This window comes from Bubalus kerabau, chromosome 10 (assembly GCF_029407905.1).
Source record: "Bubalus kerabau isolate K-KA32 ecotype Philippines breed swamp buffalo chromosome 10, PCC_UOA_SB_1v2, whole genome shotgun sequence".
NCBI lineage: Eukaryota > Metazoa > Chordata > Mammalia > Artiodactyla > Bovidae > Bubalus > Bubalus kerabau.
In genome coordinates, this window is record NC_073633.1 from 85,299,919 (window position 1) to 85,314,046 (window position 14,128).

The 14,128-nt window shown below is 40.5% G+C and overlaps 1 long non-coding RNA gene across 1 annotated transcript; it reads right to left on the minus strand.

Annotated features, from left to right (window-relative positions):
• Positions 1 to 322: 322 nt before the first annotated feature.
• LOC129621713 (uncharacterized) lies at positions 323 to 3,299 on the minus strand. The gene is made up of 2 exons (XR_008699639.1): positions 2,963 to 3,299; positions 323 to 2,785 (listed from the first exon to the last, which is right to left on the minus strand). It is a non-coding gene; the product is annotated as an uncharacterized LOC129621713 (long non-coding RNA).
• Between the last annotated feature and the right edge of the window lie 10,829 nt (positions 3,300 to 14,128).

Consider the following 14,128-nt stretch of genomic DNA (forward strand, 5'->3'; position numbering starts at 1 on the left):
ACTATGTGTAGAAAGTGCTACACTCAAGCACTTTTCACAGCTGACCTCGTTTAGGTCACAGCAACGAGGCTGGGCCACTCTTCTCACTTTACAGGGGAGGCCAAGAAGGATTTGCCATGTGACTCAGCTGCCTATGGACACGCAGCTCATAGGCTGAGATTTGAAACAGGGTCTTGCTTCCCAGTCCACACTTGGGGAGGTGAGTCTGAGACTCTGTATTTGGGTTTGCTGAGAGTATAAAAGTGAACCCCAATCTGGTGCTCTGAGGTGGGCTCTCACTATGCCTGGCTTAGTTTGGCCCCATCCTGAGGTGTCTCAGGAGGACAGCCCAGGCCAAGCCTGTCATTTCTGATCACAAACAAAATGGGAGTCCTGTGAGGTGTCAGGCTTCTGTCTCTTTAGAGAGAGGACCAAAAATTCCCCTGAATTTGTTAGAATGAGTTGGAGGACACAGTCTTTTCAAGCCAAGCCTCTTGGGTAGAGCCTGCAGTGACCACAGAAGAATACGGAAATTCCCCTCACTGTCTCTGAGGTGTTCACATTCTTCTCTCTCTGGAACAAAGCCTTTGGAAGCCTCCATAACCCTCCCTCTCTTGGCTCAGAGGCCCAGCTACACTTTATAAAACAACCCAGGGCCATCTGATTTGAAGCATGTACCGGCTCGTGTGGGCAAGACAGTAATTACCTCCAATTCCAGTTAGGAAAGCTGAAACCTGCCTTTTTCATGCCTCAAACAATTATGGAAGCTCCTTTTGAAGCTCTAGATAGAATAGAAAAGCAAAACAAACCAGAGCCAATTAGAGCCTGGGATTTGAGGATGGCTTAGTTTTGTGCAGCGGGACTCAGGAGGAACTGTGGGAGAGGGTCAGGGGTCACCCCAAACCTCCAGCTGCCAACCGACTTTGCCTGTGCCAAAAGGACCATTATTTTGTATTTAAAATCAAGGCCCCTTTCCCTGGCTCGGGAACAATTTGCAGGAACGGCCTCTGCATCAGCTGTGAAGAAGACTCCCTGATTAGATAAGGCCTGGAATGCATTTGATGTTGAGCAAAACAGTTCTCTGACAGCTTTCCTCACATGCCTTTAACATGTTTTTCCCTCAGCTCAAAGTTGGTAAGAGAAACTGAATCCCCAGAGGCTCTTTTGCTTTGGGGTCCATATCTGAGGAATTTCTGTGGCCCGTGTGCCATTTGGGGTTGAAGTTCTCCAGCCCTGAAGCCCTTCTGGGCTTGGTTGTAGAATCTGGCTGTTTGGAGGCAGGCTGAGGAACTACCATGAGAGTGGAAAGAGCAGATGACCAGGCATGAGGTCAGAGGTCAGCAAACAGTCCTGGGGTGGGGCGGAAAGCCCGAGGACCCATGCTTCTTTACAGAACCCAGTGACCATTCTGTGTTGTTCAACACTGTGCCACAAAGTACAGAGATGGAAGTGGAGCTGGGGCATGGAGGTTTGAAGCTGCATTAAAGCTGGTTTGGCCAAAATCTGTTCATGAGAAAGATTGTCCAGGTGGCCTTTTGAATTAGTAGGATTGGGCTGACTTTGAGGGCCACGTGACATTGCTCTGGGAGGCTTCCCTTTTGAGTTTGAATTAAGATTAACTGGACACCAGAGAGCCCCAAGAGAATGCCCTCTGCTGTTTTTGTGCCCCTATTCCAAACTGAGAAAAGACCTTGGTATAGCTGCTCTGCTCTCCATCTGCCTGTCATTCACCCACTTGAAATGGGGCTTGATGTCTCCCTTTAACTATAAGAAACAGCCATATGGGAACAGTATTCCTGTAGAGCAATACAAAGGAAACTTTGCTCAGGAATATATCTGCTGCAGTCAAGATTGGGTGAATATCAGTGTTCTTGAGATATCAAAATGACTGGCTCTCCGGCTATAAGAGAAAAGCTTCATATCTTGTTAGGTCTTTGATAATTGTAACAGCCAAGATGTATCAGAGCTTTTACCAAGTACTGTGCTCTATTCTAAAGGCTTTGTGTGGTCTCTCATCTGCTCCTGACTCCAACCCTTTGAGGCAGGTGCTTTTATTATCCTCAAGGTACAGATGAGGAAACTGAGACGTGGGGAGGTCAAGTAACCTGACCAAAATCACAGAGGGAATCAGCCTTGCTCGTAAGACACCGACAGAGAAAGCTACTGTCATGATTTTGGAGTGGCTTAGAAGCACTGAAAATTTAAATAATAATCAGATCAGATCAGATCAGTCGCTCAGTTGTGTCCGACTCTTTGCGACCCCATGAATCGCAGCACGCCAGGCCTCCCTGTCCATCACCAGCTCCTGGAGTTCACTGAGACTCACGTCCATCGAGTCAGTGATGCCATCCAGCCATCTCATCCTCTGTCGTCCCCTTCTCCTCCTGCCCTCAATCCCTCCCAGCATCAGAGTCTTTTCCTATGAGTCAACTCTTCGCATGAGGTGGCCAAAGTACTGGAGTTTCAGCTTTAGCATCATTCCTTCTAAAGAAACCCCAGGGCTGATCTCCTTCAGAATGGGCTGGTTGGATCTCCTTGCAGTCCAAGGGACTCTCAAGAGTCTTCTCCAACACCACAGTTCAAAAGCATCAATTCTTCGGCGCTCAGCCTTCTTCACAGTCCAACTCTCACATCCATACATGACCACAGGAAAAACCATAGCCTTGACTAGACAATGCTTAAAATTTTAAAATCCAAACTTTTCAATCTGGTCAGACTAAAAGTGTATAGCTGGAGTTAACCCTGAATGGGTAGCCAAGCAGTGTTGGAATCAGAGGCCTCTCTCCTGCATAATCTTGAAGGAGCTCTGTCAAGACCAAGAAATAGAAGCATGTTACAAGTACTACATTAACAACCCTAGAAGGGAGACATGTGAAGCACCCACAGGCTCAAACTGCTTTTGAATAAAGTGTCCCTAATGTATCCAAAACACATGATTAAGAAATGTTCGGGACACACTTTCAAGATTTTGGAGCTGAGTTACCTGTGGAAAATGCTCATATTGTCCTAGAAACTGTGTCTTGTGGTCATTGTTCAGGAGGATTCCTGGCTGCTGTCATTAATTTGACCCTGTGGGATGGTTCTTTTTCTAGGCTCTGGTGGGGAGCATAGGCATTGATGCTCTAGACTTTGAGTTGAGTCTTCTCAGGAAGATGGGTGTGTCTGAAGCCCTTTAAGCATCGTTTATGTGATTTCCCAACCTTTTCTCTGCAGCAGACCCCAGGTGATTCTTCTCCAGGATGCAGCAGAGACTGCCAGCTGCTTCGTAGGCTCTCAGTTGGGCTTGAATGCTCATAATCAGGGTTCTCAGCTTTTCCATTTGGGGCCTATGGTAGGCAGAATAATGACCTCACAAAGATGTCTATGTCCTAATCCCTGGAACCTATGACTATGTTATATGGCAAGGGAGAATTGAGGAAGCAGATGAAATTAAGGTTGCTAGTCAGTTGACTTTAGAAATAACATCCTGGGTTATACAGGTGGGCCCAATGTAATCACAGGGCCTGTAAATGTGGAGGGAAGCAGAAGAGTCAGAATGATGTGATATGAGAAAGACTTTGATGGGCCATTGCTGGCTTTGAAGGTGGAAGGGGGCCATGAGTCAAAAAATGTGGACAGCCTCCTGAAGCAGGAAAAGGAAGGAAATTAATTTTTCCCTAGAAGCTCTAGAAAGGAACACAGCCCTTCCAACACCTTGATTTTAGTCCAGTGAGACCTATGTCAGACTTTTGACCTCTTGAGCCATAAATTTGTATTGCTTTAAGCTATTATATTCATGGTAATTTGTGAGAGCAGTCATAGAAAACTAATCCAAGGCCATAGACAGCTACAACATGAAAGACAGCAATCTCTTCAGGGTCCATGACCTGGGAGTGAGAAACCATGATGGCCACCTCAGCATTTTCCCAGTAACTGTCTGGAAACTCTCACTGCCCCCACCCCTTGGCCAGTTACCATCTACATGTGCACACTCCAGTCATCAGAGTTTTCCCTTTATGGGGCCTCTTCTCAGCTGGCATGGTCCATTTCTGGGCAGTGTTGCCAAGGCCTCTCCCCAGTATGGTCCATAAGCCCTATGGTGTGATGGTGAGAGGCTCTTCACATCCATCCAAAATGCCAAACACTTCTGGCCAGCTCAAGGTTTGGGGGATTTTTTCTGTCTTTCCAAACAACCAGCCACAGCTTCTCTGAGATCTAGAATATGGAATTAATATGACAGAACCTTGATATGCTAAGTGTGGGAGGACTACCTGAGCTATCCTTGGATTTGAGAAGCCATATGTTGCAAAATGTATGGTTTTCTTCTATCTTCCACTATTCCTCTCACATGAACATTCAAGTCAAACTTGTGGCCTGGGTTAAGAAGCTAGAATTCCTGGGATTCTGGCTCAGTCTCTTACTAACTCTGTGATGTTAGGTAAGTTATTTAAATTCATTGTGTTTCATCTCTTGTCTGTAAAATAGGGAAAATATGAGTTAATATAGGTTAAGTGCTTAGATTACTTCCTGTAACATGTTCAGTGCTATGCAAGAGTTATTTCTTATTATAACTACTGTGTGTGTTCTGGTTGCTATTATTATTAAATGGGTCCCAAGCCTCAGGGGCAAGTCATTTGGCACATTGGGAAAACCAGCCTCTTCATGGTTTGCCATGTTTTGTACTTCCAGCAATTGAGATGAATTACCACCATATGGAGTGTGGAAGCTCAGGTGTGTAACATCCTTTTAAAACTTTTCTTCCCACAAACATCTCCTTCAGGAAGCGGACTCTGTTGTGCCAGGGTCAAATGAGTAATTGTTGGGAAAGACAAAGCCCTATGCTTAGAGTTATGCAAATATAGTGGAGAGAGGGCATCTCAGTTGCTGAGTCACATCCACTGTCAACCCAGCCAGATTCATCCAGGTAGCTCAGAGATCTCCACTCGGAGGATCTCAGCTCACCATGTGGACAACCAGGAGCCCTGACATTTAGGCCTCTTGGTTCTTCAACACTTAGCTCATCGGTCCCCAAAAGTGGTGAGGAAGAGGGGAGAAGATTGGCCAGTTTTTGGGCAGAAGCACCCCTGGCACACAGGACACTACTCGCATTGGCCAAAGGCCACTCACAGTTAACTGTCCCTTCTGGGTGTGGCAGCCAGCCTGTCTTGGCGACCATGTAGCCTGGATCGTGTAGAGGGAGCAGGTTATTAATAGCTCCTTAAGGGCTGCTGTAGGATGCTTCAGTCTGTGACTCACCCAAGAGAGAAGTTTCTGGGCAGATAAGGGGGCTCAAGAGAGAAGGAACTTACAACTGCACAAAGCTTCAATTGTAAAGCACAGTAATAACAGTGACACGCAAGAATGTTCCCTGCTCTCCGGTATCATGGAGACTGAAAACAGACCACGATTTCTGACTTTCTCTTACCTTGATCCCCATAAAAGATGTTTGAATTACAATATTTTATCAGAACAAAACCCATCAGAACAGCTGCCTGAGCTAACCTGAAAACCTCACATGCTGGAGTTAGTGACCTCCAACATGTAGGGGAAGGGGAGTAAAGAAAAGAGAGAGATAAGGGAAAGAACGAGCTCCTTCTGCTTTCTGTTCTGGCCATTTGGCACCCACGAGCCGGCTGAGCTGATGTCAGACCCAGGCACCCCTGCTCCCAGGAGTCACAGGCGAGTACCAGGCACCAGGGAGATGCCTGTGTCTCAGAGAAGCAGCACCTAGTAGAAGAGAAACACTACCCTGCAGAGTCAGACACACCCAAGCGTGTGTTCTTGCTCCTCCTCTCACCAGGTGTTATTTAAAACCAGTTATATAACCTCTTTGCAAACACAAAAACCTGCCTTGTACCTGTTGGTATTAGGACTGTAAATACCAGTAAGTATCTGGAGCACATTGGGCATTCAATAAGCAAGCAATAGATATTCTTATTATTAAATATAGTAACCACTTGCACCAAAGACCACCTAATTTATAGTCATCTTACTGGAAGACCACTACAAGAAGTCAGCTAATATATGTACACATAGAAAAACATCTAGAAGGAAATTCATTAAAGTTTTGATAATGATTGTAGGCAATGGGATTATGAAGAGACATTTTTTGTTTTCTTCTTTATACTCTTGTATTTTCCAAATTTTGGCAATAAATATGTATCTTTTATTACCTGAAGTTTTCAAAACATTACTGTTTAAAAAGTTCTCAATCCCAGCTTCCTGTCTCCAAGAGTGATATTTGCAATAAGTCACTCAAATCCAGAGTTGTTCAGCCTATTTCTAAAGCCAGAAGGATAGATTTCATCTCTATGTAGAGAATTCCTTCTTCCACACCATGTACCCGGAATGGAGCTCAACCTCTAAATGGTTTTTAGTCCATTGTAACCTTGCCAAACTACTTAAGAGAAAAACTTGAGCCATTGAGAACTATGTCACCCATCACTTTCCACTCTTTTGCCTTCAGCTGCCAAGAAGCCTTAAACAAATTTAATTCTCAATTACAGAAACAATTAGCTCAGGTTTTTGGCATAAGTATTCTCCCTTTCTCCTCTATGGTTCAAACTTCTCTCTTTCTTACTCATCTAATTTATTGTACATGTGCCTGTTATTATAAACTATCTCAAGAATACTTTGACAGTTGGATATAAAGCATAAAGTCCAAATTAAATTAATGAAATTTTACCTGATCTGTTGTAAGAACCTATGATCAGCCTGTTAAAATTCATATTATTAAGGATCTTGATCAGCAAGTACCAGGAGGGAGGCATGAAGAGAGTATTGAGAAAGTCTCTAAGTCCAGATCCCATATTTAGGGGAGGGGGACTTCTGGTTACAAATATGGATTTGTTTGCAACTAAATATTTATGTTTTAAAATGATTGGTTGATAATCATTCTAATGCATGTTGTGAGCATCCACTGGGTGCCAGACACTGTTTCAAACTTCATCCCATCAAAGTTGTGAGGTAGGTATTATCATTTCTAACTGATGAATTTAAACATAATCAAACAAGTTAGATAACTTTCCCCAGACTTCCAGCTAGTAAGTGGTGGGTCTGTGGCTGGCACCCTGGTCTGTCCAACTCTAAATAATTCTGCTTCCACAAATGAAGCTAATTTTCTTTTTCTCAGTGAATTAATGTTGAAATGGTAGACAATGCTGAAGCTGCAGTTGGCTGAATTTCAAATCCAGAAGGATAAAAAGAAGCTTCTGTGGAGTAAGGAGGACTAAATTGCTCCAAGCAGAGTCGATGACTGGAGTTAGGTTCATGGCTTAACATTAAGCACTGAAGTAGAACTTTCTCATTAGAGAAAGAAGGTTGGGAAAAAAAAAAAAAGCTGATGACACTACCAGGACTGCTTCCATGAAACTGTAAGCCTTCTTAGATGAACAAGGAAGTACTCACAGCTCAGCAACCAAAAACCATGTGCTTCTACTACTCAGGGAGAGATCACTAATACCATGGTTGGGCAGGATCTCAAGCTATCATTTAGTTCTGAACCAGAGACCTCTATAAAACCTCTAGGATAGAAAAGATGAAGAGAAAGAAGGTAAAAGGACACCCACTCAAATGGGCATTCAAAAAGATACCCAACACTAGGAAAAACAGTCAACAAAATTAACACTTGTTAGATCAGTTTTGTCCAAAAGATATTAATATGACAATCTGACAAAAACTTTGTGTGGTTTAAATACTCAAAGAATAACATCCATTTTTAAAAGATAATTATGAAACAGAGCAGGCATAAATGAAAGGAGAACTGGTAAATATAAAAGAAAACCAGTTAGAAAGGTAAAATCTTTAGATAGAATATATTCTAGTCAATTCAGAGGAAGAGGGAATTAGTGAATGGGAAGGTTGTCTTGAAGAAATCACCCAAAAAAAAGTAGCCCAGAGTCAAAGTTAAGGCCATGAAAGAGATTGAGAAGTTCCAATTTATGTCTAATATTAATAAAAGTTCTGGAAGAAACTTGGGATGGTAAAGAAACAACATTTGAAAACATATTAATTGGAAAAATGCATTTTGAATACTGAGCAGGATAAATAAAAATAAATCCATATCTCTATATTTGCAGTAAAACTGTAGAATTTCAAGGATAAAAAGGCAATATTGAAAGGTACTTGAAGAAAAAGAAGTTACTTATAAAGCAATGAAAATTGCATTGATGGTAGACTCCTCAATAACAATAGATTCTAGAAGACAAGGGGGTGATATCGTCAAAGATCTGAGGGGGGAAATTGTTAATCTAGAGTTTTATACCTAGTTAAACTATCATTTTAAAGTGAGTTTAAAAATAAAGGAATTTTTTTTAAATTAAAAACAATTGAGTTTATCAGCCTTGAACCTTCATTAAAAGTGCCATTAAAGGATGTATTACAACACAAAACTGAATCTTTAGTAGCGTATATAAATCAAGAATCCTTAGTGAGCATAAAAATACTTTTTTTAAACGGTTAAACAAAATATTAATCAAGATAATATGATGGGAAAGGGAGTGTTCATTAGTTAAAATGTATTAAGATTCTTGCCTATTCAAGAGGAGGATAAAATACTGAAAATCTTTATACTTTGAAACATTTGCAGTTAAATGTAGATGGTAAAGGTGCTTCCCTGGTGGCTCAGATGGAACTTTAGGGTCATAGAACTTCAGTCTATAGCTTCCAAAACCAAAGAGGAAAATATGGGATACAGAACACCTTATAAATTTAAGAAAAGGCAAAAAGCAATAAAAAAAGGAAGAAACAAAGAAAGATAATTAGAATAAATAAAATGGAAGAAATAAGCCGAATATAATACTAACCACAATAAATGGATTAAATGTACCTACTAAAAATTAGAAATTATCAGATAAGAATTTTTAAAGTATCCAGCTATGACCTATTTTCAAAAGACAAAATCACACAGAAACTTAGAAATAAAGAGATGGCAAATGATATACCAGGAATTCCTAACCAGAAGAAAGGGGGAGGATCAGAGTATCAATAGCAGACAAATAGAATATAGGTCAATACATATTATATTAAAAGAAATAAAGAGAAACTCATAATGACAAAAGGAACGCTACATCAAGAAGACATAACATTCATGAAGCTGTATGCCTCTAAAAGCATAATCTCAAAACCTCAAAATATGTAAAAAGCTGAGAGAATTACAAATGTACAATCATTGTAGGAAATTTAAACTCATTTTTATGAAGATGCTTATTAAAAACTTAAAAGCTATAACTACAAACTGACACTTTACTCAAAATTCAACAATAAAGGATACATATTCTTTTTTTAAGAAAACAGTCAACATTTACATAAATTGACATCACAGTCCACAAAAAGTCTCAACAAATTTTTAAGAATTGACAACAAATAAGAAAACAATAAAAAATAGTTTAGAATACATTTGGAAACCAATCTCCTGAGTAACTCATTTGTTAAAATAGAAACAATGTAGTTATATATCAAAGCTTAAGGACATAGCTAGAGCAATACTTAAGAGAGAAATTTAAAATCTTAAAGTTCATTAATAAAAAAATGGAGTGAATATAAAGGAGCTAAATGTTTAAATCTAGCAGCAAGGAAACCAAAAGCTCAAATCCAAAAAAAGCAGAGAACAAAATAATACAGTTCAGAAACTAGTGGAAAAGAAACAGAGACGCAAACAAACAAAATGGAATCAACAAGTTGATTATTTGAAATTACTAGTAACACAGATATAACTTGATACAGCAGCTCAAGAAACTAAGAAAAAACATAATACATAATATTAAGAATTAAAAAGAGACTGTGGCTCATAACAACATATGTAGTTGGGATGAAAAATATTGTCATAAAGGAGGATGAGCAATTTTATGAACAGCTCTGTAAGCAACTTAATGCCAATGGATGAAATCGATACTTCTTAGAAAAAAAATTTTCAAAACTGAATCAATGATATTTAATTGGAAAATTCAAATTAGTCAGTATTCCATGAAAGAACTGATCACTATTCAAAATTTGCCACTCAAATGACATTGGGCCTAGGTAGTTTTGCTGGAATGTTTTACCAATCTATCAAGAAACAGCTAAACCTCTATGTAATACAAACAATCATAGAGTGTAGAAAAAGAGAGGAAATTACCCAATTTATGAGGCTAGTATAAACTTGATATGAAGTCTAAGAGTTTACAATTATAGATTCAGTTCAGTTCAGTCGCTCAGTCATGTCTGACTCTTTGAGACCCCATGAATTGCAGCATGCCAGGCCTCCCTGTCCATCACCAACTCCCGGAGTTTACTCAAACTCATGTCCATCGAGTCAGTGATGCCATCCAGCCATCCCATCCTCTGTCGTCCCCTTCTCCTCCTGCCCCCAATCCCTCCCAGCATCAAGGTCTTTTCCAAAGAGTCAACTCTTTGCATCAGGTGGCCAAAGTATTGGAGTGAACACCCAGGACTGATCTCCTTTAGGATGGACTGGTTGGATCTCCTTGCAGTCCAAGGGACTCTCAAGAGTCTTCTCCAACACCACAGTTCAAAAGCATCAATTCTTCTGTGCTCAGCTTTCTTCACAGTCCAACTCTCACATCCATACATGACCACTGGAAAAACCATTAGTCTATTACAAATTAGGTGAAAATTTCCTAAATAAAATATCAGAGATGATGATGGTGTGTATGTGTGTATTTTTTAAATTCTCTATTGAAATTTATCTTAAGAATAGAAGGACTACCCAACATCAGAGGCTGCTAATATAATACACCACTGTAATAAATTAAAATATTAATAGAAAAGGTTTATGATCTTTTATAGATGCAGGAAAGTCATTGGATAGAATCCAAAATTCCTTTGTTATAAAAACTCAGTAAACTAAGAATAAAAGGAAGTGTCCTTTATTTGATAAAGAATATATAACAAATACCTTTTAGAATCACACTTAGTAGTCAGAGCTAAACTATGTACTTATTAAAATCAGAAAAAAAAATAATGATACCTACTACCACCCTCATTAATCAATATCATTCTGGAAGATCTACCAGTGCAATAGAAAGAGAGAGAAAATAAGACATAAAAATTGGAAAGGGAAGAGTCAAATCTATCTTCCTTTAAAGATAACAAGATTGTTTACATGGAAAATCCATAGTATAGGAAAATTATTTTAAATAATAAGAATTCAGCAAGTTTGCTTAATACAACATCAATATGGAAATTGCCAGAGGCCAGCAAGGAGAGAGAGATGAATAGTCAGTGCACGGAGGATCTCAAGGGCAGTGAAACTGTTCTATAAGATACTATGATGGATACCTGTCATTACACATTTGTCTAAACCCAAACCATTATACATTTGTATAATACCAAAGCAAACAATGGGCTTTGAGTGACAATGATGTGTCAGTGTGGGTTCATCAGTTTAACAAAGCTACTACTCTGGTGGGGGATGTGGATGATGCAGGAGGCTATGCATGTGTGGAAGGCAGGAATATCTCAGAACCTTCTGATCAATTTTGCCATGAACTTAAAACTTCTCCAAAAGTCGAGTCTGAAAAGTCAGTATCATTTCATACATACTGCTGTTGCTGCTGCTGCTAAGTCGCTTCAGTCGTGTCCGAATCTGTGCGACCCCATAGATGGCAGCCCACCAGGCTCTTCCGTCCCTGGGATTCTCCAGGCAAGAACACTGGAGTGGGTTGCCATTTCCTTCTCCAATGCATGAAAGTGAAGAGTGGAAGTGAAGTCGCTCAGTCGTGTCTGACTCTTAGCGACCCCATGGACTGCAGCCTACCAGGCTCCTGCATCCATGGGATTTTCCAGGCAAGAGTACTGGAGTGGGGTGCCATTGCCTTCTCCGTTCATACATACTAGGTAATACTAATTAAAAGGGAGACAGAGAAATAGGATAGTAGCCAGAGTAGAATGTTGAGTCAGAAGGGAAGATTTTTAAAGATGACAGATACATGGGCACTTTGTTGCTGATGTGGATAGAATGACTTAGTAGAGTGGAAGAAGCTGATTATGCAGAAAAGAGGGAGAACGACCTCAGGAACAAAGTTCTTGAGATATCTAGAGAAGATGGGCTTTTAAACACAAATAGAGAGGTTTGGCTTTAAATAAGGAGACGGGCACTTCTGTTGTAATGAGAGGGAAGACATACTATACCATATACTTGGAGATGTCATTATGGGGAGATAGGAGAGTTTCTGATTATTTCTATTTCTCATTGAGACAGGAGTTGAGATCATCAGCTATAAGTAGGTGATCATTGGAGGTTTGAGAGGGAGAAGAGATATAAAGTGTGATCCTGGAAAAAAAAAAGGAATGAACTTACTAGGAAAACAATGTAGGATTTCTGGGCAATATTGAGTGCTCATCTATTGATAAGCACTCATCTATTGATGTACTCATCAATATTGAGTGCAGTAGTCATCTATTTAAAGTTTGATCAATCAATTCAGTATATTGTTTTCTCCAGTAGTCAGATTTAGTCAGCTTGGGGTTGTGGTAGGCAAGTTTGACTCGAGGAAAGAGGGGCAAAGAAGTAGAGGATATTTGTAGTATTTGTAGGCAGTGTTTATAATCATGGGCCATAACACTGATGATGGGTAAAGAGAAAAACAAGGACATGAGAGAAGGTGACAAGTAGAACAAAACAGAGCAAAACAACACAAAAATAATAAATAAGCAGGTGTGCTTAATTGATTGGAGGAGAAATATTAGAGAAAGTTGAGTGGAAAACTGAAGCAGGTGGTTGGATCATATGACAAATGAAATCTAGACTTGAAAAGTGGTGATGACAATACCTAGGCGGCGGCTGCTGCTGCTGCTAAGTCTCTTCAGTTGTGTCCGACTCTGTGCAACCCCATAGACGGCAGCCCACCAGGCTCTTCTGCCCCTGGGATTCTCCAGGCAAGAATACTGGAGTGGGTTGCCATTTCCTTCTCCAATACCTAGGCTATAGCCATCTTAACGTAGCTGAGGAAGGTGGAAGAACAGATCACTGGAAGTGAGGAGGCCAAGGAACTCAAGATATTAAAGTCATGAAGAATGACAGAAATAGGGGTGAAAGGGAGGAGGGTGAGTTGGGTGCTTCAGTGTGCAATAAATGGGTAAAGAGGAGGTTGTTGATGACAGCAACAAAATGGGAAAAGAGGGATAGAGCCTAAGGAAGAGCTGTGGTTTATATACAATGAGCAGGAGAAAGGAAACCAGCTTCTCTATCTTCAGGCTTTGGGATATGTGGACAGTGAGAGAAAAAGCATAACCCACTTTTGAGGGCAATGGGAAAAAACACATCCTCAGGGCCATACTGGTTTCATTTAAGACACCAAGAAGAGCAGAATGTTTGAAAAAGAGGATAAAGATTTAAAGGAATTTCAGAAAGTTTGGTGAAATAGGTGGGTATTGGGTCAGATAGTAATAATTGGGTCAGATATTAAAAATAGCACCAACATTGTTCATTGTCTCTGCCCTTACTCCCACCTGCCCTAGCATGTAATCTTCATGAAGGCAGGGATCTTTGTCTGTTTTGTTCATTGATATATCCCAAGGACCAGAACAGCACCTGGAATGAAATATCATAGATGCTCAACATTTGTTGAGTGAATAATTGTAGCTAATATCTGTTGAGCGCTAATGTACCAGAATATGCTAAATGTTTATATGCATTATCATTATCACCCTATGTTATAGGACAGGACGTTGAGGGACAGAGAGGTTAAATAACTTGCCTAACTCAGGTCATTGGGCTAGTAAGTGCTAGAGCTGAAATTCAAATACACTCTAGTTATAGTTTGGCCCTACTGCTACTGCTAAGTCACTTCAGTCGTATCCAACTCTGTGCGACCCCATAGACGGCAGCCCGCCAGGCTCCGCCGTGCCTGGGATTCTCCAGGCAAGAACACTGGAGTGGGTTACCATTTCCTTCTCCAATGCATGAAAGTGAAAAGTGAAAGTGAAGTCGCTTGGTCATGTCCGACCCTCAGCAACCCCATGGACTACAGCCTTCCAGGCTCCTCTGTCCATGGGATTTTCCAGGCAAGAGTACTGGAGTGGGGTGCCATTGCCTAGAATCCCTGTATTCTTAACCTCTAAATTACCCCTGTGGTTGGCGGACATCTAGAATAGTATCAAGATAAGAGACCAGGTGATGGTAAATGATGAAAGAGCAATGAGATTAAAAGTTAAGCAATAAATATTGCTA